Genomic DNA, 26,879 nt, shown 5'->3' with positions numbered 1-26,879 from the left:
ATTTTTTCATATATACATATACCTATATGTAATGTAGATATACAAATATTCTTCAATGTATCTGGCATTTTTTTAAACTATTACTAATGAAAAACACTTTTTTCTATTAAGAAAAAAACATAAATTGTTACCCTCTCTGTATAGAACATTAAATAAATATCATCATTCTCCCAAACTGCAATTCACTTTTGTGCAGTGGGATCCAGTACATGCTGTGCATGCACATCTTCGTTCCTAAAGGTCAACCTGAATACCTCTATCATAATGACTGATTTTAGTCTTCTCCTGAAGGTCATTTCTGTAATTTTACTCTGAATTTTTCACATATGTGATAGCTAAATGACCAGTAAGTGTACACACCAAAGTAGTGGTACAAATATCTTTCAGAGGACAGCATATTTTGGTAATTAGTGATCTCAGGGTAAGATGCAGCAGATACTTCTGAACAATCCAAATGATCTGCTATCCTTGGAAGTAGAAAAGGTTTCTAAGCCAAGAGCATCATTTAGATTCTTTGTGCACTAATACTGATGCATAAAAAAGCATGAAAAAAGTATCACTTGGATACAAAATGAGAAATGTTCAGCTGAGTTCAGGCACATTGCATATGGACTACTAATTTGGATGTCTTTCAGATACTTCCTTCCAGCAAAGAATTCTCAGACTCATCCCAAAGCTTCATAAACTTCCTAATCTGGGACTCTGCAACACTCTTGTAAAGGAAAGGGGAAGGGAAGAGAAGAAAGTGCCGGGTGGGTTTGGCTAGACAACCCAAATTATACACTCTGAGGAAGTTCCACCCTTTCCAGGCCCCTACACATGGGCTGCCCCTGGAAAAACAGCTCCATGGTCTTGTCTGAGCTCAGCTGCTGGAAGGATTTACACTGTATGTATGTTAGCAAGTATTCACATAGATGCTTCGCAGTCATGGACCTTCCTCCTGATTAGCCAGTCAGAAGACTAGGATGAAACCAATGGGGCTGCTTATGTTTGTGAGTGCTGAGTGTACCTGTCTGTGCTGACAAGTGTGTCTGGCTGTTTATGTATGTGTTGTATACATGCCTTCTGGGAATTCACACTCAATTAATTCCTGCTTGAGCATGGGTTATATGAATCTGCAGCAGGTTTGTTTCTGGTAGGTACACACACACACACAAACAATTTGCATTCATTTTAATTTAGAAACAGGAGCCGAAGTAAGAATCTATTTTCTGTCTAGGACATTCTTGAATTATTATAACTTCTGCTGAATCTTTTGCCAGCTTAGTGTCTGCAGCATTCACTAACAATAATAGCACCAACACAGTGCTTACATTGCAATTTATATCTTAAAAGCTCTTTGAAAATATCTACTAATTAACTCAATTAATTAAAACAATTAGTCTTTGAGAACACTACATAATCCTCAAGTCACCCAAGTGGAAAACATTTCTCCTTCTAGCTTTCAAAAACTAAAAATATAAGTGCATCAAATTCCCTTAATAGGTGTCATTCTTACTCTGTGCTAATTAACGACTCACATATTCCTACCTAACAACTAGAAATAGAGACAGAGGGCAAGAAAGAAGGAAAGATTATTTCAAGTTGTTAAAAGGAATTTAATTAAGTATTTGTTGAGGAGTAATGATGCATAAATTGCAAGAAATTTAAGTTTTATATTATTAGTACATCTTAATTAGCATCTTTTCATTATCAGTGTTTAATTTACTCACAATTGTTTTGCTTTATTTTAAACTAAGTACTTCTTTGTAAGCTCTTTACTTAAATCCATTACCCATAACTTCTACATACCAGTTCTACAGAACTGGTGTTTCTGATGTCATTAAATGTCTACAGGTGCCCAGACTGACTCTGCTGAGTCAGAACATCTCAACTTATTTCACATATTCAATGAAATTAATCGTATTATTTCTTGACTTACCTCATAGTATATTTTTATAAAGCTATATGAGATATAAAAAATACCTGGGCAAAGTGGACTTGTACATTTAGCTGGAAGCAGCAGCCTTCTCCTTAAATTTTTTAAATGAAAGGCTAGTTACTTAATGGTGCTGAAGGAAAGATGATATTAAATAGCAGAACAGAAAGATGTGAATGAAATCAGAACATCTTTTGATAAATTGCCAGAATAGGTGTGCCAGAGCTACCTTGGCTGTTGGAGGTCATCAGGTAAATTATTGCTGAATTATGCAGGAACCAGTAATTTTATGGATAACAAAAACAATTATAGTTTTGCACAAGTATATTGATTCTAAGGAGGATGTCTTACTTACTGACTTCAGAAGCATGAAGTGTCTGGTAGCTCCTGAAAGCAGATTCTCAATTTGTAGTTAAAGATGCAGTTCAAGATCAAGAAGACTGTCTTTGTCATAGAGATGTTTACAGATTGCCACTACAAAGTCTGGAGTTCTTGTATTTGTTTAATAATTGTTGTTTAACAAGATTTTATTAAGCACATTGAAAATATCCATGCCTACATCCTCTTGTGACAGAATTACTGCAAATAACTTCAGTCATTACTATATCTAGTTGAATTTCATCTTTCAAGGAGAAGGAAATTAACAGGTGATCCTGTTTGATAACAATAACATTTTACAGTTAAGAGGACCGTGCCAGATAATCTGAAACACTTTTCAGAGAATAGCAAATGACTGTGATTTACAATAGTCTGCATCCTGTTTGCTTTCAAACATCCAATGAAGCAATAGCAAAACTGAGCCAAGATCTGTTAAGTTTTTGTCCCTAACTGCTAATTCTAGACAATCTCAGTGCATTACATTTGGAAGGCATTGTCATCACAGAAGAAGTATAATTAAGTGAAGTTTAGCCTAGAAGATGAATCAGTCCTCAGTGCATGCCATGCCCTCAGAGTAACAAAGTCTCTGCTGTGAGCAAGATGCTGGTGTGGAAAAAAAGCAAGAGCTAGAACTGGGTGCCTTAGTCACAATATGGCTACAACATACCATTAAAGTGTGGACATAGGTTCCACATAAAATGTGGAAATACATTCAAAGAAGCTGAAAATAAGGACAGGTCTGAAAAGAGCTACTAGGAAAATTTATGGAACATGACATAAGCTTAGCTCATTTAGCCTCAGTTAAAAGGAGTGAGAATTGAATCACCTGCCGTGGTTTCTTCTAGCCTTGTTTTCTTTTTTGTAAGCATGAGAAAAGTTACAAATGTGTGAACTAAATACACACGAAGGAGAGAAAATATTCCTGTCAAAACAAGAAGAAAACTTCCTATATTATAGCGCAAATGTTTCCAATGAGATTGTAAAACATAATTTCCATAGGAATAACAGGAAAACAATTTTAAGAATGAACTCTGATGCATTATGGATAGGGTAAACAATGAAGTTAGCAGTGATAATTTGAGGCCAGATTTGGTGATCCCAAATGCCTATATTGCGAAGACTTTCTGCTAGAAATCTACACAAGCTTCTCTTAAGGGGATAACACCAAAGACTATTCACACGTGGACAAGAAATGTAAATTGTTGAATAAGACAACATCAGCCTTGTATGCAAGTCTGACAGATAAGATGATGTGGAAGCAAGAGCATCCCTCCCTTCTTGCTGTGAGTTCATTGTCCTGCTACGCTCTGATTACTTCAATACCAAATCTGTAAATATCCTGACAGGTACCTGCTTCTAAAGACCTCCATGAGAAATCAGCTCTAGTGGCTAGTAGAAACTTGTCCCTTCAAGAACATTGAGGATTTTAAAAGATGATCATTTGATATGTTGTTTCAATGATAACAAAAGAAAAATGTTGAACATAAAAAAAGACAAGTAGCTCCTTGAGGATCACTTTCTTTTGACTTACTTTGGACGTGAAAACACAGAGACATGCTAAAGCAAGAAAAATCAAGTTACGGAGAAAATCAGAAAGAGTGAAGAAGCCTAGATCTTAACTGAGCTATCAAAGCATAAAATTCTGGTGTTTTTTTCTATATCATATCTTATATGCTGTCAGTGCTCAAAACATGCATGTCTTTTTGCACTCTGACAATTCCCCCATGCTGACATATTGACATCTTAATAGCTATTTCCTGAGAAATTTTCTCTTAATCCCATTTTCAATGCACTAAGAACACAAAGCCAAATCTTGGCACAATTTACATACTTATATGCTCAGTGGACAGACTTTCCTATAAAACACTTGCAGACATTCTTTTAGAATAAATCAGAATTATTAAATGTGTTTCAGGTATGGATATGTGCAGGATCCAGCCATTTGTGATGTAACAATACCAAGATCTCAGAAAGTACAGTACTGTGCTTTTCATGAAAATATGGCTCAGCTAGGGGCCCTGAACTCTTCTGGAAACTCTCCTATAAATCAGTCTGATTATTCCTCATATATAAGCCTCAGTTCCACTTTCAAAGTCAGCGGAAACTTTAATATTGACTCCAACAGGACTACTATCTATCATCAAGCCAATATTCAAAAGTAAGTAGCCAAAGCAGCATTTTTAACAGGTAATACTTGATTTTAAAAAAAGGAGTACAGGATGTGTTTGAGAAAGAGCAAGAGAGAGAGAGAGAAAATAACTGCCAATAGGAAAAAAAAATTCTGAAGGTGATACTAAGAAGAGTGCAATTTCCATGTTTTGCTAGTGGAAAAATAGAGTGATTTACTAATGATGGATGTTGAAGCCCCATCATCACCAAGCAGAGTTTAGATAAAACACCTCCACGCAGAGGATAATCTTACAGTTATGTCAGAATGGAGGATGGGATAAATAATTTATTTGATATTTTGGCTCCTGCTTTCTGCAGTTCTGTCTATCAACTGTGCTCACTTCCCTCTTCCATGAAGTATATAATCATTTCATAGTACCATGCACTCTTAATCTTGTGCTGCAATTTCTAGCATTTGTGAAATCACTTTTTATGCAGTATACATTTCAAATCTCTTCAGGGTAAATTTGTGGCTCTGTATAACTTTCTTTCCTTATATGAAGTATTTCAAAAAACAAGGTGCAGTCACGAAATGTTCTCTGTACTGGATGACTGTACATGTTCCTTTGATTTTTATCTTTTTGATTATAAAGATATCATCACATTCTCCCAGGAACTCCCAGTGAAATACCTGAAGAACCTTCTGTGCATTTTATGAAAGTTATGATAGCATTCAAATGTTGAAACACAGCTAAATTTTAACAACTGAGGGAAATACAACGTTCCTCATGTTCAGGAAGATTTATCAGCAGGACATGAATAAATAATCTCAGTAACTTGAGCTAACGTATTCATCCAGCAGCTTTGATGAGTCCATTACAATGCTACCAATATTAACCATTATTTAATAGAATACTTGAGTTTGTCATTGACATTTAGACTGCAACATAAAAAGAATAAATTATCAGCAAAACAAAATCAATCACAGTTTTATCTTTTCTCTTTCAGGATCTCAATTGATTAAAAAACCTTACTACCTAGTGGTTGCTACTAGATGGGAATACAGTGCCTGAATTTTGATTTGAATTGTTCTTTTGATCTGTATATAGCATCCTACCTTTAATTTTAACCAGCCCTGATTCTTTGCTCATAGTGGAAAGTGCACTTGTTTAAATCATCCAGGAGGAAGGCAGTTCTTAGTCTTTCATCCCTTTCACTCAACAGGTTAAGCTGAATAGCACGACATACTAGTGACTTTCATTTGTGAGCAGTTTCGCTGTGCTAGTTCTTCATTAACAGAAAAGATAAGATTAGGTAAATTAGGATAAAATTCATTTAATAGTGGACTGTATCTCTTAACAGCTTTTGTTAATGAGGGTAGAGACAGACTTAAATGTAGAAAGCTCTGTTACTGAGGTCAGCAGCTGATGGAGAAGAAAGAGGGAAAGGAGCAAGTAAAACAACAATAATAAAACTAAGACATACAAGCCACCTTTCCCTGTGGTCTGCTGGGGAAAGCTGCGATGGGGCCCCAATTGACAGTCCCCTCTGGGTGGTGTTTTCAGCACAAGGAAAGTGAAACAATGACAAACCATTCCCATTCCTGTTCCACAGCACTTTGTATTTTCTGTTGGGATCTGCTCCAAATCCAGTGAGTTTTCCTCACTCAAAATGCACTTTCAATGAGTGGAGCATGATCAATTGGACAAAGGCACACTGACTGACTTTTGTGCATGTATTTCACTAGGTAATCCTGATCAGGCATCTAGATGATTGTTTACATTGCTCTGTTGTAAGTTTTGGATTTCTCTAACAGAAACAAAAAGCCACAGGACGAGGTGTAGGAAAGGAGTAGGAGTGGCAATTCCCAGTTCTGTTGGCAACTGTGTCCCTTCCCATGAGAATCCACCATCTGGAGTGCACTACCACGAGCAAAAATGTGTGGTAACAACATCACAAAACAGCAATGGAGAAATATTTATCTGGAAATCTCTGCCATATGAGCCCAAATGAACCGTAACAGCCGGCTGACACTGTGGAACAACCTCCAAGGCTAGCTCCACAGCCTGGGATTGGGAAATGAGGCCGTAACATATAGATATCTTCCTTCCTACCACATTCATGGTATGTGAGACATGTGTCTCAGTAGCTCTGAGCATGGAACCTGAGTCACAGATCAATATTTTTTTTCTCCCTGGCAGATTCCATTACATCTCTGTGTGAACCAAATGAGAATTTCCTACAGCAACCTGGTGCAAAAGATTCTGATTCTGATTCTAACTTGCACACCTTCTTGGATTTTGTTCAGATACAGAAAAGTAAAAAGATACACTTAATGCTTTTCTCCAATGGAACTCACTCTTGACTTCTCATTTTCAGTTCCCTTCTCTCAAAGAAGCTAGCAAATATATAGTGAAATTAGCTCTTTCAGAAGAGGTCAGTGTACTTAATTTACTTTACAAGTAATAGAATATTAATCTTCCATAGAATCTGTGCTATTCAGATTTACAATTTTTATTCCTATAATGCTCTTCTTTTAACAAAACTTTAACAATGAATGCCAATCTGCAAATGCATCTAAAAGACCATTTTAAAGTATCCTTTTTAACACAAAGCTTCTATAACTAATATGAAAAACTGCAGAAAATCATAGCAATATTTTAATGCCCTCAACAATTTTTCATAGGAAACTGAGAAGATAAGTTTCTTTTCACTGATATATTTGGTATGCTAGCAGTAAGTTGTTGCAAAAGGTAGTAATTGATTTATGGTTTTAATCTACATACAATGAATGTTTTATGAAAATAATATAAGTTGTTGACTACTCCTAAACACATCCATAGCAATGGCAGATTTTTAAAAAAAATCATTCACTTAAAAAACACCTGTTTCATAATTTCATAGAGAATTAGCATATGAATGAATACAATGAATGCTGGTAACACAATGAAAAACAATCCTAAATCATCTAAAATTTCAGCATCAGACAGAAGTTATTTGTTCTTTTTTTTTTCTTGTTAATATACTCTCTCTTAAAAAAGTTTAAGGTATCCAGTCAGAGTGAAAAAAAAAAAACAACCATGCAAAATGCATGACTAATCCAGGTCTATCCTGATGACCCAAAATGAAAGGGTTGTATTATCACTAATAATAATAACAACAACAATGACAATAATAATAAAACACGACTGTGTTTCCTGTTGCAAATAATCTCAAATTTTGCTGAACGGTGCATTTAAGAGAGGCAAGGATATCTCAGTGCAGCACTGACTACTTGAAAGCAATAGTTTGGTGATAGGTTGTGAAGAGAGGGATATGGAAATGCTTTCAGCAGCACCTGCTTGTCATTCCAGTATTTAGTTCATGGTTATGAACAAGTCATAAAACCAAACCAATCATGGCTAGCAAGAATAACTGCAATTGAGGTACACAGGTAGGAGGAACAATACATGGGCCATAAGCAAATGGGAAAGATATGTCAGTGGGATCCTCCTTGATTTTCTTAGATATGGTATTACCAGTAAGAATGAAGTAAACAGTACTAGTCTAGAGAAAAGACAGTGAAAGCCTGAAAAATCCTGATCATTTGGATTAATTAGTTGAAATAAATAGAGTACAACATAATAAGGTCAAGAATGAAGTAATGTTATTCAGTAAGAATTACTAGCTAAGGAAAAATGAACGGGAATTACTCCAACTGGACTGCTGTAAGTGGAACAGCAAACAAAATAATCCAGCATGATTCAGTGAGGTAAAACTAGAAAATTCGATACAAGAACATATAATCATGAATGTCAGGCACAAAAGATTCAGAGTAACTCTCACAATACGCTCCATTTTAGGCTAGATTACAGTGTGTTCACCTTTGTGTGTGATGCTTTAAGAAAGATACAGGAGAAAAACTAGAAAGGAGTTAGTAATGATCTAATAGTCACGATCATGGAGAAAAGGCTGTAAGAATTGAATTATGAACTGAGTAGGTCAGGGTTTGTCTGGGTTGGCACTTGCATTTTGGCTCTGATTTGAGATGTTTTGTGAAGTAGATAACTTCTTGAGTCTTTTCTACATTTTCCTTGACTTTAAATTCATGATAGATTGAAGTGTATATTAAATTTACAGAATTGGATAAATCTACCCATACATGTATGTATGTATCTTTTGTGGCCATTAGAATAGTCTTCATACTATGGCAAAAATTCAGCAATGACAATTCTATCTATTTTGCTCTCTCAGTTATCTATCTTACTTTTATGAGAGCAAAACTAAGTCCTTTAGAATAGAGAAGAATAGAATAGAAGAGAAGGAAGGAAGAAAGGATATTGCTTCCTTTTTGTTCTGGTAAAGCTTTTCATTAGTAAGCTTATGCAAACACAAATGAACAAAAATCACATTTCAATTTTGAATAACTGGCATGTTGTAATGTCAAATAAGGTTTCATAAAAAAAAATCCAAATTTTGCCTCGTATTGGCAAGTAGAGGTAGGAATGAACCTTAACAATAAATGTCTTCCGTGACTTTAGTTTCATAATTAAAAAGAAGATTAACAAAAAACCTGCAAGCCAAACTACAGGAGACAGATTGCTAACAATTTCTTTGCCAGCAGATTTTAATTTTTGTATTCCTGCAGAGCAAGCTGCGGGGTCATGAAGAACTAACCACTCTGACTGCCTCTTTCAGCTGACTGACTTGCAGAAAGGTTAACAACACTGACCATGTGACAACTGCAAAATAGGGACTAATTTTGTTATTAGGTTTCCCCTCCTGGAGATATTCCAAGGAGTCCTGTAGCTTTTCATGATCAGCAGAGAGAGAAAAAGAGGAACTCCAGACTGAACTGCAGTGAACAGATGCCCTCCCTCTGGTGTTTAATTTAATTAATTGATGTTTATTGAAATAAAGCCAATTAACCTGGCTTATCTCTTAATCAATCATGTTTCTGCTTCCACCACTCATCTAGAAAAATGGCATTGTGTGTTTAATGACAGACAAGAGGAACAATTAAAATCAACTTGTGCTGCATTGCCTGCAGCAGACTTTGCAATGGAAGATGAGAAACTTTCTTTGGTGTAGGATAAAGCAGTCAGGCTTTTTAATTAATGGCTTTCTGCCTCTGGATCCATTTTAATTCTTTTTAATATGGGATTGAGGAGGAACTGAGCTATACCACTGTCAAAAGCCTTGCTTAGGTTCACAGAGAACAAATCATGATTTCTGGACTCCTGAATCTCAGACTACTGCTGTGGTTAGTAGGAAGAATATTGTACTCTGATGACAACAGCCACCAAAGGACAGCGTTCCAGGTTGATGTTCAGATTTCACACTGACGTGAAGACATACAGTATCTACTTCTAGAAGGCCTGTTATCTTCTCATAGAATGTAGTTTTATATGACCTGTTGTGGTTTATTCCCAGGAGGCAGCCAAGTATCACACGGCCACTCACTCATTCTCCCCAAGTCGGATGGGGAAGGGAATTAGAAAAGTAAAAGTCCTAAACCATGGCATTTATTCATGAGAAAGAGTTGCTCATTAGTTGTCATCTTCTAAATGTTTGTGAACAGATTTGTGTTCCAATATTTCTCTAGCATGAAACTTTACATCTCCCTAGCTTTCCCTTTTTAAAATAGGTTTTATTTTTAACCATTTCTAATCTTGTTGAACTTGAAGTCACTCCAAAAAAATTCAAAAGTGTATTTTTGGAGACTACTATAGGTACACAGCCCTGGCTCTCCGAAGCTTCTTCCAGTACTAAAATGACCTGAGAAGTATAGCTTTCAACATGGAAACCGTCCTCCTGCAGTAGAACACACCTGATTCACAGCTCTGTGGAAATCATTAAGATCTTTCAATGAACTCCTATGTATTCTGCTCAGGTCTCCTATATACCTTAATCCCTTACATCATATACTGTAGAGAATTTGAAAATGATAGTAATTATAGAAGTGAATCTGAACACTTCAATGCACAAAACCAAAGAAATTTGCAATCTGTGATCTCTACTGTGGTGTTAACTGAGATGAATTACAAATGCATTTCCTCTAATAAACCAAATAAATTTTCCATCAAAATCTTGTTAACTGTTCTGTGGGCAATTCTAATGTACTGCTTGTCATTATGTGTACAAAAAGAAAAAAGATTATTTCCAGTCATTTAACTTCAAGCACTGTTCATAGTGGAAGCAATACAAAGCAGATGACACATCCCCATGTAGTCCTGAATCCATATTCAGAAATATACATCCTAGACATGCATCCACGTGTCAGAAGTTATACGTAGTAACAGCCTTCTAAAAAAGAGTCTGGGATTGGTTTGTGCTTCCAGCAGTGATCTCAAGACACTGCTTTAAGACCTCAGGAGTGAGATGGTGATGACCAGCTTTTAAAGTTCAGCTATCTGCAACCTAGCTGCAGTACTAGGAGCACTTGAATTTACAAGTAACAACAAGTAGCACAGTTAGTCTCTCATCTAGACCTCAGCTCTGCTAGGAATGGGTTAGAAGTCAATAAAGCGGATGTGATCTAAGGCAAGCTTTGATGAAGGAATGACCATGCAGACATGGTGAGCAGTCTGAAACCAGAGAGGGAGGAGTGGATTTATTTGTGATACTGATCTTGGTGTTGCTACTGTCAGTTAGTTATGTCAAAGCAGCATAAATACAGCAGCCTTGTTGTTTGCCTTTGATTTAATAAGTTTTTATATGTTTAAGGTGCTTTGATATCTTAGTCTATAGTTGATACAGTTGGAAGGAAAAAGTATGGAAAGAACACTTTCAGCCCCTAAGCAAGGCTGCCACAATTTGTAAGAAATATTTTTGACCCTTTTCATCATGACCATCTGTCTTTGGAGCTTCACCTCTGTCCAAACCCAGCATAAGAGAAGCAGAAAGCAGAAAATGCAAAATGAGAAGGAAAACAAAACACTATGGATGACATTTCTCTCTCTCATTGTAGGAAGTCACTGGCCTCACAGAGGGACAAATAAATATGGTTGCACATACATTATTAAAAGTAATTGCATTGTTGCTTATCGGTTTAATTAAATACCTAGGAAAAAATTGTAACAATTCAAGGCACGTTATAAGCAGCAATGACATTAACCTTTAATAATCATCTTTTCCTTTTGCAATGTGGTAATGACCACATTAATTAGTAATGAAATGATTAAATATGAAGAGGGTGAACAATACCACAAATCTCTGCACCTGGGCACCTTGCAAGGACTGGCTGGCATTGCGTCAAACACACCTTGAAATGTGCATTCAGAGAGTTTTATTACTGCTGGCTGCAGCCTCCAAGCACTGCAGGGACTCTGCAGCGAGGAAGGCTAAATGAATGGACTGCTGTTCGGGTAAATTGAATGATCTAAAACATAGACATATTGTGCTGCCTTCCTGGAAAATGCTGTGATCTTGACAGCCCTGCTCCCAGCTAAACTGTGGAAACGAAAAATCTCTCCTAATCCTGAAAAATCACATATCTCAAAGTACAGCTGATCTTTTTGGCAGTCTGTTTAAGGGTATATGCACAAAAGTGCAGCTTCAGAGTTGTAAGGAGTACATCAGACTTCGGACAGTCCGGATGGATGCCATCAGTGTGTACCAGAGTGCACATTATGCTGTGCTAGAGAGAAAAGCAGCAATGAATGGTGCAGCATGCCTTTCTCACTTCTCCCACCTAAATGTGTAGAGTCTTTCTCACCAATCCTTTTCCAAAGGCTGACAGTCAAGTCTACCATCTTCTTGAATATTACAGATCTTTTCTGAAGGACTGAAGTGACAATATCTGCCTTAATTATTCTCAGAGCTATAAACTCTTCACATTAATGGAGGTTGTTCTCAGAGATTTCGTGCCAAAATAATATTGACAAGAAAACTTCTGAGGATGCACCCCCTTTCAGGTATTTGCACAAGATGTTTATACACATACAGACATTTGTACACAGTTTGATTACTTGCCTTCTTCCCTTTTGCATGCCAGTCTGCCTAGTTTTGAACTTAAAAAATCTTACCATCCCTCTCTACTCTCACATCAATCAATTATACCTGGCATCATTAGGGCATTCAGCACAAGTCTGGCACACTGGGGGGTTGTTCTTGGCTCTCTGTTACCCTTGGGTGATCTCAAGTCACTGATCTGTCATTGGTAGGAGGATGCCAAATTTACACTAACAAGACTAGAAACAAGCATTAGGAGGAGATTATGTGAAATCCCCACCCTGCAGTGTTTTTTTCTCAGACTACTCAGTGTCACCCAGTGGAGCAGAAAGAGCACAGGGACTTCGGAGATCCCAGTAGTGCTTCTACGTATTGCATTTTCTCATAGGTTCGCCACAAATCCCACTGCCTAATGACCAGTGAAAATCAACAGTAAAACTTCCCCCTCTCATTACAGACTCAAATGACAGGCTTTTACAATGATTAACTAGAAATTGCATTTTCCATCAGATACAAGCCTAAAGGAAGGAGGATGCCAGAGAAAGAAGATGCTGATATGGATTTCTTTGTAATGCAAATGTAGGAACATGCTTTTTATCTTCAGACAAGTGCAAGTGCTTCACAAAGATTTTATTTAAGGCCTGTGTTCTCGTGCATTACAGAAGTGAAGCAAAAAGACATGCCAGCATTAATGAACTTCTAGGAGCTGTGTTATTAATTCCAAGGAATAGAGAGAACCAGAGAGAGAGCAAGTACATACAATTTAATGTCGGGCTTATTAACAAAGAGACAAATGCTATTCATGCAAGCAATATGGTAGAATTGAGTCATACCTCTGTTTACTCTGCAGACCTCACATAAACATAAAAACAGTTCTACCCCCATCAACATCTAAATCACACCACTGCGTCTTTAAAGACCCCTTTTAAATGTTTTTCTCACATTTCCATATCAGAAAGCTGTGATAGTAGTTGTGACATGAAGACGGAGTTCAAGGGAATGCAGCTGCCTACAAAACACTCAATCTGTTGTGTGCTTGCCTAACATTTAATAGTGATGTAAGTGCGCAATGTCATGGCTTCCTTTCATTTGCTTTCATTTCTACTTGGAAATGCGCAAACTGGTCTCCACAGAATGGGTAGAGCTTCACAGGTAAGTTAAGACATAAGTACAAAAAGAAAAAAACAGAAAAACCACAAGAAATGTTACATCTCAATGATTTTTTTAACTCTTTACCTCTTTGCTAACAGGTACTCTGTTAACTCCTAGGTGTTGGTTTCCAACTAGGTGAGAAAAAGGAGAGCTGATGCATCTGAGGTTATCCAGAAAGGGAGGTGAGGTAGTGCTTTCTTCAAATACTCTAACAAGCCCTAGTTATTCAAGCAACTGACCCATATTGTCTATGCAAATACAGTCTCCAAATATACATCTGGTATAGCTTTGAGCTTAGAGGAATGATCAATTGATTTTATCAGGCCCTGTTCTGTCGTATTCTCTAGAAATCAGTAATTACATAAAATTCAAGCTGGAACTGACTGATTACTAATAGAGGGAACGTGAAAGTTATTTTTAGGATCATATGAAACCACAGATACTAGATAAGGAGATGATCTATATACCATACCAGGTCTCACTTTCCAAAAGTACCCAGCAAAGTAGAACATCTCCACTCAGTGCCTGTCATCAAGAGGCTGCTGCATAGCAAACACGGCACTTGTCCTCACTGCTATTTGGACAGCCTTGGGAAAAAACAGATAGGCAGAGCTTATTTAGAATGTTGGCATGGAAACCTGTGCTTTAACTGTTTTTTAAAAATGCTACATTCTGAGACGACCTATGGAGGGAACAACTTTTGACTAAATTAAGGCACTTTTCCAAAAACTTTGGTTTATACATGCTGCCATTAAGCCTTTTTCAGAAAAGCATGTACAGAAGGAGATAAAAGGACAACTTAATTGTAGAAGGATCTCTTAGAGGATTTCTGCATCCTGAGAACCTATTGATTAGAGGCTTTCAAGGGTGCTCGTCAAGCTGCATTCCTATTATGGCAAAAATTCCCATTTTACTGAAGTTGGGATGACCTTCAAGAAGCTAATAATTCAAGTGCTCTCTTGGACAAGATGTTTCCTAACAGAGATGCAGTTCCCCTACTACCCCAGCCCCGAATACTGAGAGATTGTTTCCAGTGTAGCCAAGCAATACACACAGCCACTTTCAACACCACTCTCACATCCTTGAAAACAAAGTATCATTCTGGTTATTGCATGATATCTGGTCATAATTTGAGGTATTCCATTCCAATCAGAAAAAAACAACAATGTAGTTTCCTTCTACCACTGAAACAGCCTGAAATCCGTTACACATTCAATTCTGTTTCTATTTAAACATGTTAATAGATCTTCTGATATAAAATCCCCAGAAGATGGAGAACCCTGCTCTAGGTCTTCAGCAGGTGACATGTCTCTCAAAGGCATGAAGTTTTTTAGTGCTTATGACCCTTACTCCTTTGATACCATCTGCTTATTCTCTAAATTCCACAATTCCTCCCATTCCTCTACCAGCTTTTGTCACTGGTGAGACTGAGAACCTTTCTCATTCTGTCATGCATATTTCACTGCCTATTTAGACTTCATCTTGTCACATGAACTTCCTCACAGCTGGCTGTGCTAAGTGAAGCAACTTTTCCCTTGGTAGCCTCCTCTAAGCAGCATGCTTTTGCTATTTTCTTCAACCAATAGCCCAGCCATGGAAGCTGACCACACTGCAGAACAATACTGCAACCTACTAAATGAATGCTGTGAAATAGCATATAAGTCAGAACAGTTAGCTTCAGGGTAGTCAGCCCCCTGAGCTGGAAGAAGGGAACAGGGAGCAAAATATAACCCCCACAGCTCAGGAGGAAAATTAACAACATGCTACTCCACCTGGACTATCACATGTCCATGGTACAAGATGGGATCCACCCGAAGGTTCTGAGGGAACTGGAAGAAGTGCTCTCCAAGCCACTTTCCATCATTTATTAGCAATGCTGGTTAGCTAGAGAGGTCTCAGACAAATGGAGACTTGCCAGTGTGACATCCATCTACCTGAAAGGTCAGAAGGAGGATCTGGGAAACTGCAGATCTGTCAGCCTGACCTCAGTATGAGGAAAGTCATAGAGAAGATTGTCTTGAGTGTGATCACACAGCATACACAGGACAAGCAGGGCATAAAGTCCAGACAGCATGTGTTCATGAAAGACAGGTCCCATATGACCAATGTCATCTCCTCCAATGACTGGGTGACCTGCCTACTGGATGAGGGAAAGGCTGTAGAAGTAATCTACCTATACTTTAGTAAACATTTTGACCCTATCTCCCATAGTATTCTATCTCCCACAGTATTCTCCCAGAGAAGCTAACAACTCATAGTTCAGACAGGTTCACACTCTGCTGGATAAAATAATGTCTATCTGGCCAGGCTGAGAGAGTGGTGCTGTAAGGAATTAAATCCAGCTGGCAACCATTTCTTAGGGATAAGTATTCCTTAGGGATAGGTACTGGGGCCAAACCTGTTTAACATCTTTACTGATAATCTTGGCAGCTTGATCCAGTGCTTAATCTAGCAGTTGACAGCCATGCCCACAGCAGCGGTGTTGGAACTAGATTAATTCTGAGGTCCCTTCCAACCCAAGCCTATGATTCTATGATCTGGTCAAGAGGATTGATCGCACTCTCCGTAACTTCACAGATTACACTAAACTGGGAGGAAATGTTGATCGGCTTGGGGGTAGGAAAGCCCTACAGATGGATCTGGATAGACTGGATCACTGGGCTGAGGCCAATGAGATGAAATTCAACAAGACCAAGTGCCAGGTTGGCACTTTAGTCACAACAACCCCATGCAATGTTACAGGTTTGTGGCAGATTGGCTGGAAAGATGCATAGCAAAAAAGGATTTGGGAGTGTTAGTTGACAGACAACTGAGCATGAGCTCAGGTAACCTACAAGGCCAAAGGCATCCTGACAATTATCAGAAATACTGTAGTCAGCAGGGAGGTAATAGTCAGCCTGTACTCTGCAGTGGTGAAGCTGCACCTTGAGTACTGCTTTCAGTTTAGGACCCTTCGCAACAAGGAAGACATTAAGGCCCTGGAACATATCCAGAGAAGGGCAACAAAGCTGTGAAGAGCCTGGAGCACAAGTCTTATGGGGAGTGGCTGAGGGATCAGGGATTATTTAGCCTGGAAAAGGGGAGGTTTAAGGGAGACCTTATCACTTTCTACAATTCCCTGAAAGTAGGCTCTAGCAAAGTAGGAGTCTCTTCTTCCAAATAACTAGTGATAGGATGAGAGATAATGGCCTCGTTGCTGAACCAGATTAGGTTCAGTTTAACTATTAGGAAAAATTTCTTCACAGAAAGGGTTGAGAGGCACTGGAACAGTCTGCCCGGGAAAGTGATTGAATGAACACCCTGGAGGTGCTCAAGAAACATACAATTGTGTCACTGAGGTAAATGGGTTAGTGGGCATGGTGGCGATGAATTGGCATCTTGGAGGACTTTTCCAACCTTAATGATTCTGATTCTCTCATTCTAAGAAGTGGAAATGAAAAGCAGAGGTTGCATAAGAAAGAATTAAAAAAATGATTAAAGAGTTGAATAAAGAAAAGGAATCATTTCTCACCTTTTCACCTTTAAAAGGCGCTAGTTACAAATGAAAAAAAAAAAAAAAAAAAAAGCAGGATTCAGAACTCTTGCTGAACTTATCTATTGAATAACCAATGAAAGTCAGTGCTTCATCTATTCAAACAACTCTACTAATCACCAAGACTTATTTGGATTTTGCCCAGCAGAACACAAGTGAAAATAAATAAATAAATAAAGATCTTCAGAACAAATAAAATATCTGCAGGCAACCTGTGGCTTCCAAGTTATTAGAATAACCTCTGTCTTCCCTCGAACTCCACTTGATGGTCAGAAAAATCCCACCTGTATTACAGGGAAGGAAGGTCCTAATTATCCAGGCTTACTGCTGGTCACTAAGACTCACTTTCCACAGAAGGAAAGTGTTGAGAAACACACAGTCCTGGTAAGGTGGGAGTTATAAGCTACAGCTTAGAAGAGAACGTGGTTTAAAGGCAAGAACAGACATCAGGTGACATTATGGCTAAATGTTCAGAGCAGAACTTCAGAACAACCCAGCAATCTGCAGAACTTGACTTGTAGTCATGTGTCTTCCAGGAGAATAGCCTTTTGAGAACATGCCCTCATTGCCTGCCAGATGCATCAGGTCCATCAGTGAAGCTTTAATATCACATCTGATTTAACTTATGCTTCAGAATATCTTTAAGAATCTATAACCTAAATCAGGAGCCTAAATATCATTAAAATCCCATTACTGAGATTCTCATTACGTCACCATAGAAAAGAAAACTGTTAGTGCTGCAAACTGAAACTCTGAAAACAAAAAGCAAATTATATGTATGCAATTATTGCTTAAATCAAGTCCCAGCTTAGGATGGGATATGGGGAGGAAAAAGCTAGATAGGAAAGAAAATTGTGATACTCACTTGTTCTTAATTTGCTCAAGGGGCCAGCACATTTCTTTCCTTTTAACCATAGACATTTAAAAGTCTTAAAACCTCCCTAAAGAGGTTCAGATTTTCTTGTCTATGAAGATTTAATATGCTATTAAGCAAGAAGTAGATTTTTTATTTTTTTCCAGTGTTCCTCTTCACATTCACTGAAACCGTGAATCATAATTAAATCAGTTAAATTGAGAGGCAAACAGAAAGATTCTGCAGCCTATGGAACTGAATCCCTGTCCTGGGTATTTGTTCATAGAAGTGGGAATTGCATTATTGTCAGTGTTGGGAACACGTCTTGAATTACATAACTCTCTAAATGGTTTACAACTGAAAATCAGATACATTCTACAAGGAAAACTTTCTCTACTGTGTTCTTCTCTATGGGCTTCTCAAAAGCCCATTGAAATGTAGTCATGTCGAAGTAGGTCTCCTGGCAACTCCCTCCTAAAGATTACAATACACTGCTCACTGATTGTTCTTCGACTGAAGAGAATAGTGTAAATAGCTGGATCAGCAGAATGTGAGACTGAAGCTTATTGTTGCATTAGGGTATTTTTAGGACTGTGCAAACTGATACCATCTAACAACCTAGAAAGTGAATGCAGGAGCATAGCTGCATCTGCCTTTCCTGGAGATTAAAATCAATAGCTTGGTTACTTTAGATTTCTGTCTCCTTGTAACATCTCCCACAATAAGGAAAGGAATTCACAAAACAATTTACGTACAGATCTATAGGCACAGAGACAGCAGCACTACTCTCATCCTCTGCCTTCAGTATAATTCATTTATAATTATGGAAGGGCAATACCTTGAGGAATATGGAAATAATGAGGAAGAGCTTCATGGTTCAGTAAGGTTTTGACCATTCCTTTGAGACAGGACGATTCATTAAAGTGCTGCTAAGGCACTAAGGAAGCATATGGGCAGGACAGATCCAACTTCATCATAAGCCAGAAGAATTTCTATCCTTTCTGACTTAGAATGGTTCAAAACAGAACCTGGATACACAAATCACTCAAGATGCTCTGTTCTAAAGAGCTAGTGTTTGCAAAAGACCCCAGATACAAAACTCTGATCTTATATTTTATCATCTTCTCTGTTTACCACTCCAAAAACACAGGTATAGTCATGTACATGGAAACATAAAAATTTCCAGTCCAAAACAAAATGCTGGTCCCTCCCACATAATCTTTTCTGGCAGAAGATGGTGTCAGAATCTACAGAGTAAGAAGAGAGACTCTACAGTATACTGTAATTATCATTACGCGATCCAGGAGAATTAATATCTTCTCCCCTTCTTTTGCTTTCAGAAGCATTCACATTAATCTCATTGACAAAATGAAAGTATAAGAAAAGAGGATCTCAGGTGCTACTGATGCCATTCTTACACTGATGCTCATGCCAAGTTTTATTACTTTGAGTTTCAGGTCCAAGAAAAAGTGCAGAGGGCTGAATTACCCAGAGGGAGCAAGGCTGACCCTTGAGGGTTGCTTTATAAGATAGCAAATTGGTCTTTAAGATAGGTATCATATCACCAGTGATGATGAAGGGCAAGACCCTGTCAGCTGATTACAGTGTTTCCAGTCCAGTATTTATTTACACAGATAATTAATTCCTCTGCAGTTCAAACATTTATCAACAATTCCATTACCTAACTCTCCATTCTTAGTTTTTTGTGAGACTAGGCACACTGACAGCTTCAGTAACCACCATCTAATTAAAGTAATTGTTGGACTGCATTCCTTATTCTGTTTCATGTATAATTATACTCCATGGGAAATCTTGTGGGATTTGAAACAGACTTTTAATCTATTCCACATGAATCAAAAACAACTCCCAAGAAAATATCTTAATAGCCATGTTTAACAGTGTGCTACTTCATTTGCACCAGAGATTTCACATCCTCAGTGCTTCTCACAGATTTTTTCAGTCACATAGAGAGGACGAAAGGTTTTTTCAAAAGGGAAATTCTTCCTAAAATTTTCGTACATTAATTAAGTTGGTTTTAAAGGGAAATCTTTGTTGAATTATTTGGACAAACACTCCTAGTGAAACTGATAGCTGCTACTCCTGAAGTTTTACTCCTGAAGTTTTATGACCAGTTGTACTTTGATTCTGTTCCTCAGATTTAGTACGATCCACTCACCCTCTCATGAACTCAACTTCCTTATTACCTGTCACGAGCTTATTACCAATTTTGATTCAATGGCAATATGTACTATCACTATTACTATGTTTATTGCACCAGCTTTTCAAGATGTCTTATTCTAACACTGACATCATTGCAGTTCTTCACTGTAAAGTAATTCTACTACAGCTGACACCAAAAATAAAAGCAGAAAATAGGGAGAACTTTTAAAGAACTGCCTCTTCTGTATTCTTTCACACACAGAGTGCTGGAACCAGATGCTGCCAGGACCAACACTTTGACCTGAGTGGAAAAGCATTCCTGAGTCCCTTACTTCAAACATGTCACATAAAGAGGATTAATTAATTAATCCTTTTGGTCCTTCAAAACTTCTCTTGCCATTTGAAGAGAAAATTGTTCAAATTGTCCATGGCATTTCAAGAAAAACCTGTTTCAAAATTGTGTATGAATTTATTACTGATGCTCAGCTATGCTTTATAAAGATAAAGCAAGCTCAGTCTATCTAACCCTTTAGATGTGTCACATACAGTACATACACTTTTCTGACTCAGAGCATTCAGGTATCTTTGTTTCTCCTCTTAAGGGAAGGTAACCATGCTAATAGTTATGACTCAAAACAATAATCCCTTCCATTCATATTGTAACACTATTTTGGTTTACTTGCAGCTTTTCACACTGGTTAAAAAGCCAGATAAGTGGATCTACAATGTTCATCTTTCATGTTTCATATGACAATCTTATCACATTGTCTTTCTGTAATATCAATTAAATCAGGAGCAGTCATTAGAAATAGTGTTGGTCAAGCTATTTATAAGATTAATTAATTGACCCTTTTCCTTTTTTTCTTCCTATCTTATGGATTTGGCAGCCTGAAGTCTGTGGACAAACAATTTCATGGATATGTTTATTACAATTTTAAGGGATTATATATGTATTTAACTTTAATGTCATGTCATCTGGGCCCGATCTTTGTGCTAGCCAGTACTTAGACAAATGGCTATTAAATTATGCAGGCAGATCTCAACTGGCAAAAAATGCTTCATATTGACTCATTACAGAAAACTCTCAGCAGTTCATCAGATATTCGCTGACAGGATTTGCAGCTCATCAAGAAGCCACATTATTTCCTCTTCCTGGCTGGACAGCCCAAACAGCATAATGTGCCATGGCAATGTAGGACGCTGCAGTTAGGGCACACATTTCCTGCTTGGACAGACCTGGGACTGCTCTTTGTCATTATCACTTGGCCAGAAGAAGCACCGAATCAACATGCAAAGCCAGATGCTGTCACACAGGCTGAAAACAGGTTTTGTCATATCTACCTCTGTGATCACTTTGTGAAGCTTTTCTAGCCTTTTGCAACTAAAATAACACTTTTTTGGCAAAAAAATATTGGCCAAATTATAAAAAACAAACAAAAAAACAAACAAAAAAATTTTTCTCAGTGTGATTACTGTGCCTTGACAAACAACAAAATTCATTCTTCATCAATAATTCTATAATGCAAACAAAGCTTCGCAGATATTCCCGTGTCTTTGTGAGCAAATACTGCACAGTTGAAATGGTAATCTAACAAACTGCCTGTGAAAAAGTTTCTATTGTAATCCTGCAGTTAGAGTTAGCATTGCTCATTAAAAGGTTGTACATTCTGAAAGTAAGAGAACTGATATTATAGAGGGAACAAAGCAGATCTCAAAATGACAGCAAGCCCAAAGCACTATTTTGTGAATATCTTTACAGGGTCAGACACATAAAACTGTTTCAGAAACATTCTATTTTATAAACATTGTTTATAGAGCAGTGCATTTCAATGTGGTTTTCTTACCTTATTCCACTGTGTTTTTTGTCACCCCATGTACAATTCTGAGCAGTCTCTTTGCTGTTGATCTGTCATGGCACTGTGCAGGCTGGCATCTCCCCAGGACCAGAGGTGCCAGGATCTCAGGGGTTGCCCAGGCTGACGGGGAACACAAGGACAGCCCCAGCTCCAGGTACCTCTCTGGAATCAAGACAAACCCACGTCAGGTCAGGATGTGGGCCTGAGTGAGCCTGGCTTACTAGCAGCTGCAGTCAAAGCTGCAGTCAAAGCTGCAGTCAAAGCAGCTGCAGTCAAAGCAGGAAGCCTTCAGAAATGACAGCGAATACCATTTTTCAGTCATTTGTGACTAATCTCAATATCTAATCTGTCTTCTGTGAACAAAAGCCATCCTGCATGTGTTCACTCTCTACCCAGGTGACTCAAACTAAGCGATGCTTCCACATGAGATCTCACCTCACCTGCTCCTCAATGTGTCTGCAGCCCATGATCCTGCTTGCCTGATTCCTAAAAGTGACAAGATGATATATTAGTGGTAGTCTATCTAAAAGATTACATGACCAACACAAATTACAAGAATTATTGAGAAAGAAACTTAGACTTAACATTTTCATATGATTTTTTTCTTATTACAATTCCAAAGATTCACAAAAGGATCTCAAATGATTCCACTAACATGAATCATACTCCCTGTTGCTGAAAATAGTATTTTTGACATGGGTAATAACAAAATTATTATTTAAACAAATTCTGGGGAAAATTGGAGAGGTAGAATGAAGTGGTTGTTGAATTCTTTCTAATGTGTACAGACAATTGTAGAACAGAGAATGCAGCTATAAAATATGGCCAGGTAAATGTTATGAAAGAAAATCCCCAAGATATTTCAATTACTAAGTATTAACTGAGTTAAGCCATATAAAAAATCCATAACATGTCAGTTTCTGACCTCTTCCATCTCTCTGGAGTCTGCCCTCACAGCTGACTCAGAAAGAAGAGCAAGAAGAGTTTCTTACATTTGCAAGCACTGGAAAACTGTGTATCAACTTCAGAATAAATAGATAAATAAATAAATAAATCTTTCTTTCCATATTTGGATTTCTTTCAATCAACGCTTTCCAAACATGGCAAAACAGACTTGTGTCTTTCTGCAAATTTTCAAACCACTCTTCATTCCTATCTGACCTCCTGTCATCACTAGTAGGAATAGGATATGAATCTCGGCATTTCAGGATTTCTCACTAGCAATAGATAGAGAAATTGGGAAACACAAGAGATTCACTTAAATAAATACTGGCAATAGCACATCTCATCCACTTTTAAAGTCATACAATCAACATGAATGGTAGATTAAAATGCACCTACAACATCTTAAACACTTGTTAAAATTGTCCAGTAGTGATTATGGAGTAGAACTGAGATTCTGCATCATTTTAAATTTCCTTTATTTCAGTCTTTCACTGAAATTTATCTGAGAACTGAAAAATCAAGATACAGCAATGGAACTAGATCCTCACAAGCCAAATTTTCAAACAGAGCTTTTACAAAGGAATAAAGATGATTTTGTTGATTTAAGGAAAGTGTCTCCACTTTCACTTCTTTTGTGGAGTAAAGTAGAGATTAATATCACTCAGGTACTGGATTGACAGATCCTATTGCCTTACTATCACTGATTCTTGAGGAATTTATCTCTTGGGATACAAATCCATCAAATTAATTAGAGATTTCTGTGTGAATTAAAAAATAGTTCTAAAGAAAATCAGAAAAAAATCTCTTAAGATGAGACAGATGTGTTATTAAAAACTTTCATGGATAACTTCCACTGGAAGAATTTATACAGCATATGTAGACCTTCTGCTATAGATGAGTGCAGGGAAAGGAGTATTTTACACGTAACAACATTGGTGCTACATCCTACTACCTGAAATCCCAAGGAAAAAGATACTGGCAAAGGCAAGGCAATGTAATTGGCATGCATGTTTTTCTCAAATTCCATGCTCCAAAGATGTCACTGATTATACTTACAAAAATTCCAAATAATTTCTGTAGCCATTATACTTACACATCTACAGCTTCTTAACAGCAATTTTAGATGAGCAATGTTGAATAAATGTGTTTAAGGGAAGACAGGGAAAACCAGTGGTGTTAAAAACTAAAATGTTTAAAGTGTTTAAAACTTAACTCTTGTCCGCCTTTTGTTCTACAAACTAAACTAAATTCTACATTACGTTGTTTGCCCCTGATCAGACTAGTTCTGCATTCATGTACTTTAATACTTGTGCCTGAAATTTGGGCACCTAAACTTTCACACTGCCCTAAAATACTTCTAGTCCATAAAGTGAAATGACCAAGTTCAAAAGTGGAGCAATCATCATAAGGGAAGCAACTTAGGGAAATCAGTTCAGGTCTAGATGCTCAAAATACTACCCAGTGTGCCTATCAGAAAGAATATTCAAATGTTCACAACAATGTACTAAGCTACTCAGCCAATTTAGGGTTATCTGCCATTACTGAAGCCAATGAGATTCTTTAAACTATTACTAAAGCAGCTAAATCAGAACTATTATCCCCTCTTACAGGCAAATTAGTGCTAATTTAAACACCTAGATATAATAACTATGACAGGATATAATGAATACTATACTATTGTATTTGATTAATTTTGAACAAATGCACTACTGACACAAAAGGCTTTTCTTAGAGGGCCACATACACCTTCCATGTAAAAAAGATATCCATGAAAATTCTTAAATCTTCTTCATACTTGACTCCTCACACACTGCTTCTCCTAATTTATAACTCTATCTTGAAATGCCAAAAAAGGCAATGTTTGTACAGCCAGACAAATGTCAAACAATTACTAGATGGAATCAGAATCAAACATGAAAGAACAAACAGCAGGAGGTGCTTGCTGAATTTTGGTGAAGGTTGTGGCTGATCTGTCATTCAATCAGACCTTTTGCTCTCTCAAAAAATCTGTCATTTTCCACGCTTTTCTTGGTTGCCTATCACACTTCCAGACTTGTTATGGATAGTAACAATAATGTTATATTCTATTCTGCTATAAAAGTCAGAAAGAAAATTATGTATCTACATAACATAGGAACAGAGTAACTAGTCTTCTACCATAAAAAGGGTCACCAGAAGTATTTTTCTTCATAGGAAAGAGCAGTATAAGATCTTAAAGCTCAGGAAAATGTCATTCTGTTGAAAAAGATATGGACATTTGGCGCACCAGATGTGTAAAAGATATTATTTACTGAAACCACAGTCAAATCCTATTCTGAAAATTGAAACAATTTGTGTAACTATTTTTGTTTTTGTTTTTGCTGGGGACAATTTCCATTCCCTAGGGGTGGTTATATTATATCTCAGAAAACTACTCTCAGATGACAAAAAGAATTTGAACTGTAAGGGGTTTCTACAGTTTTCAGAGCTAAGGGATTTCTACAATCTTTACAGCCAAGCCTGTTGAACATCACTCTGGCAACATGTGGGTCGACGATAGAGAAGAAAATTATTTGAGTCCATGAAAATTGTTTTCAGAATAGAATTTACCTTGCAAAAAGTCTTATTTCTTTCACCAATGTCAAATAAGTAGTTTAACTTAACAGAACTTCACTGCTATGTTCCCCAGTAACAAACTGAAGTATGGAGTAGCCACGTGTGGAAAATGATATGACATAAGGTCATAAGGTTTGCGGCATTAGATTACTCTCACTGATTCAGGAAATATTTCATAATCTCCATCAGAAACAATCAAAGAAAAACATGGAAGGGAAAGAGATCACAGTTGGTTTCCAAAAGATTATCACAGTCAAGGTGAGGCAGTGGTTTCTCTCTTCATTCTTAAAAGAACAGTTTGTGATGTGTTAACATCCATAAAAAATAAGTTCAGCTTTCCCAACTTTCCCAACTCATATTTTTTTTATAATATTGTGAAGTCTACAAAGTAGTTTAAATAAATATATGTAATACATGTATATAACTGTAAGGATATAGATAGGGATTACAAAGAATTTTAAGGGATTTTTAATATAGATGTTAAGTAAAAAAGGAATTATAAAATCTACAACGAGAAAAAACAAGACTGAACTTCCTAAGAGGCTCCACAACACAAAGGGACCGGAGGGAGGAGGAGAAAAAAAGACACACTTCAGAGTTTCACAGATTCAGGCACCACAAATTCATGAAAGCATCATTCTGTGCTCCCTTTCTGAATTGGCAATATTCTCAAGTTACTCTAATGCAGTGTTGCCAAGTTTCTAAAAGCTGAAAGAGCTATTGCAACATTTAAAATCAATGGAAATGCTATGATGAAATGTGTCACAAAACTTATCTGGAAGCCATTTACTTTTTAAAGAGCAACATTCTTCTTTCACAGAAAACAGCATTATTGCATTTGGAGAATTTATCGGGAAGGAAAGCCTACTATAAAAAACAAACAAAAAAAAAACAAAAAAAAACCCTGAAAGTAATCTATTTCATAGTTCATTCTAAGTGAAATAAAAAATAAATACAAAAGCAAAACAAAATAGGAAAAATAACTAGTCAGGCCTTTTATTATTACTCTGATATTAATCCATCGTATCATAGATCGGATAGGCAAAATCATGTGTAAAATTTTACACTAGATGATAATCTTTATAGAAGACATTTAATCCTCTTCTTCTTGGTAAGACTAACTCATGACCTGGTCAACTGTTTTAGAAATAATTTATAATTATATTCCTAAATTTTATTCATATAGATGTGATATAAACCAAAGTACATGTATTTTTACTGGAATCCATACCGTATGTTTCAGCTTCCTCCCCTTCTTGGGAAGATTGTTATAGTACCTTCTCCTTTTCTTGGCAAAGTTATTCATCCTTGTTAATCATGTTACATGTCCTGTCCCCTAACCCAGAAATTCAAACTATCCTTAATGTACACAGCCTGTGAAGAATTGCTTGAAAATTTTTTCAGCAAATTTTAGCTGTAGCCATGATTCTGTATGGGAACTGTGAGCCA

The 26,879-nt window shown here is 37.1% G+C and overlaps 1 long non-coding RNA gene across 3 annotated transcripts in view; it reads right to left on the bottom strand.

Moving 5' to 3' along the window:
* LOC128080789 (uncharacterized) overlaps nt 1-26,879 on the bottom strand; it is a 335,835-nt gene that overhangs the window by 198,542 nt on the left and 110,414 nt on the right. For all 3 annotated transcript variants that reach the window (XR_008206887.1, XR_008206889.1, XR_008206888.1), the window contains 2 exons: nt 22,326-22,376; nt 21,879-22,052 (listed from right to left, as the gene is read on the bottom strand). This is a non-coding gene — a long non-coding RNA (uncharacterized LOC128080789). The remainder of the gene's footprint in view (nt 1-21,878; nt 22,053-22,325; nt 22,377-26,879) is intronic.

The sequence above is a fragment of the Tympanuchus pallidicinctus genome, unplaced genomic scaffold (genome assembly GCF_026119805.1).
Source record: "Tympanuchus pallidicinctus isolate F22 unplaced genomic scaffold, pur_lepc_1.0 scaffold1, whole genome shotgun sequence".
In the NCBI taxonomy this organism is placed as follows: Eukaryota; Metazoa; Chordata; class Aves; order Galliformes; family Phasianidae; genus Tympanuchus; species Tympanuchus pallidicinctus.
The sequence above is the reverse complement of the archived record's forward strand: the minus strand, read 5'-3'. Positions and strand labels throughout refer to the sequence as shown.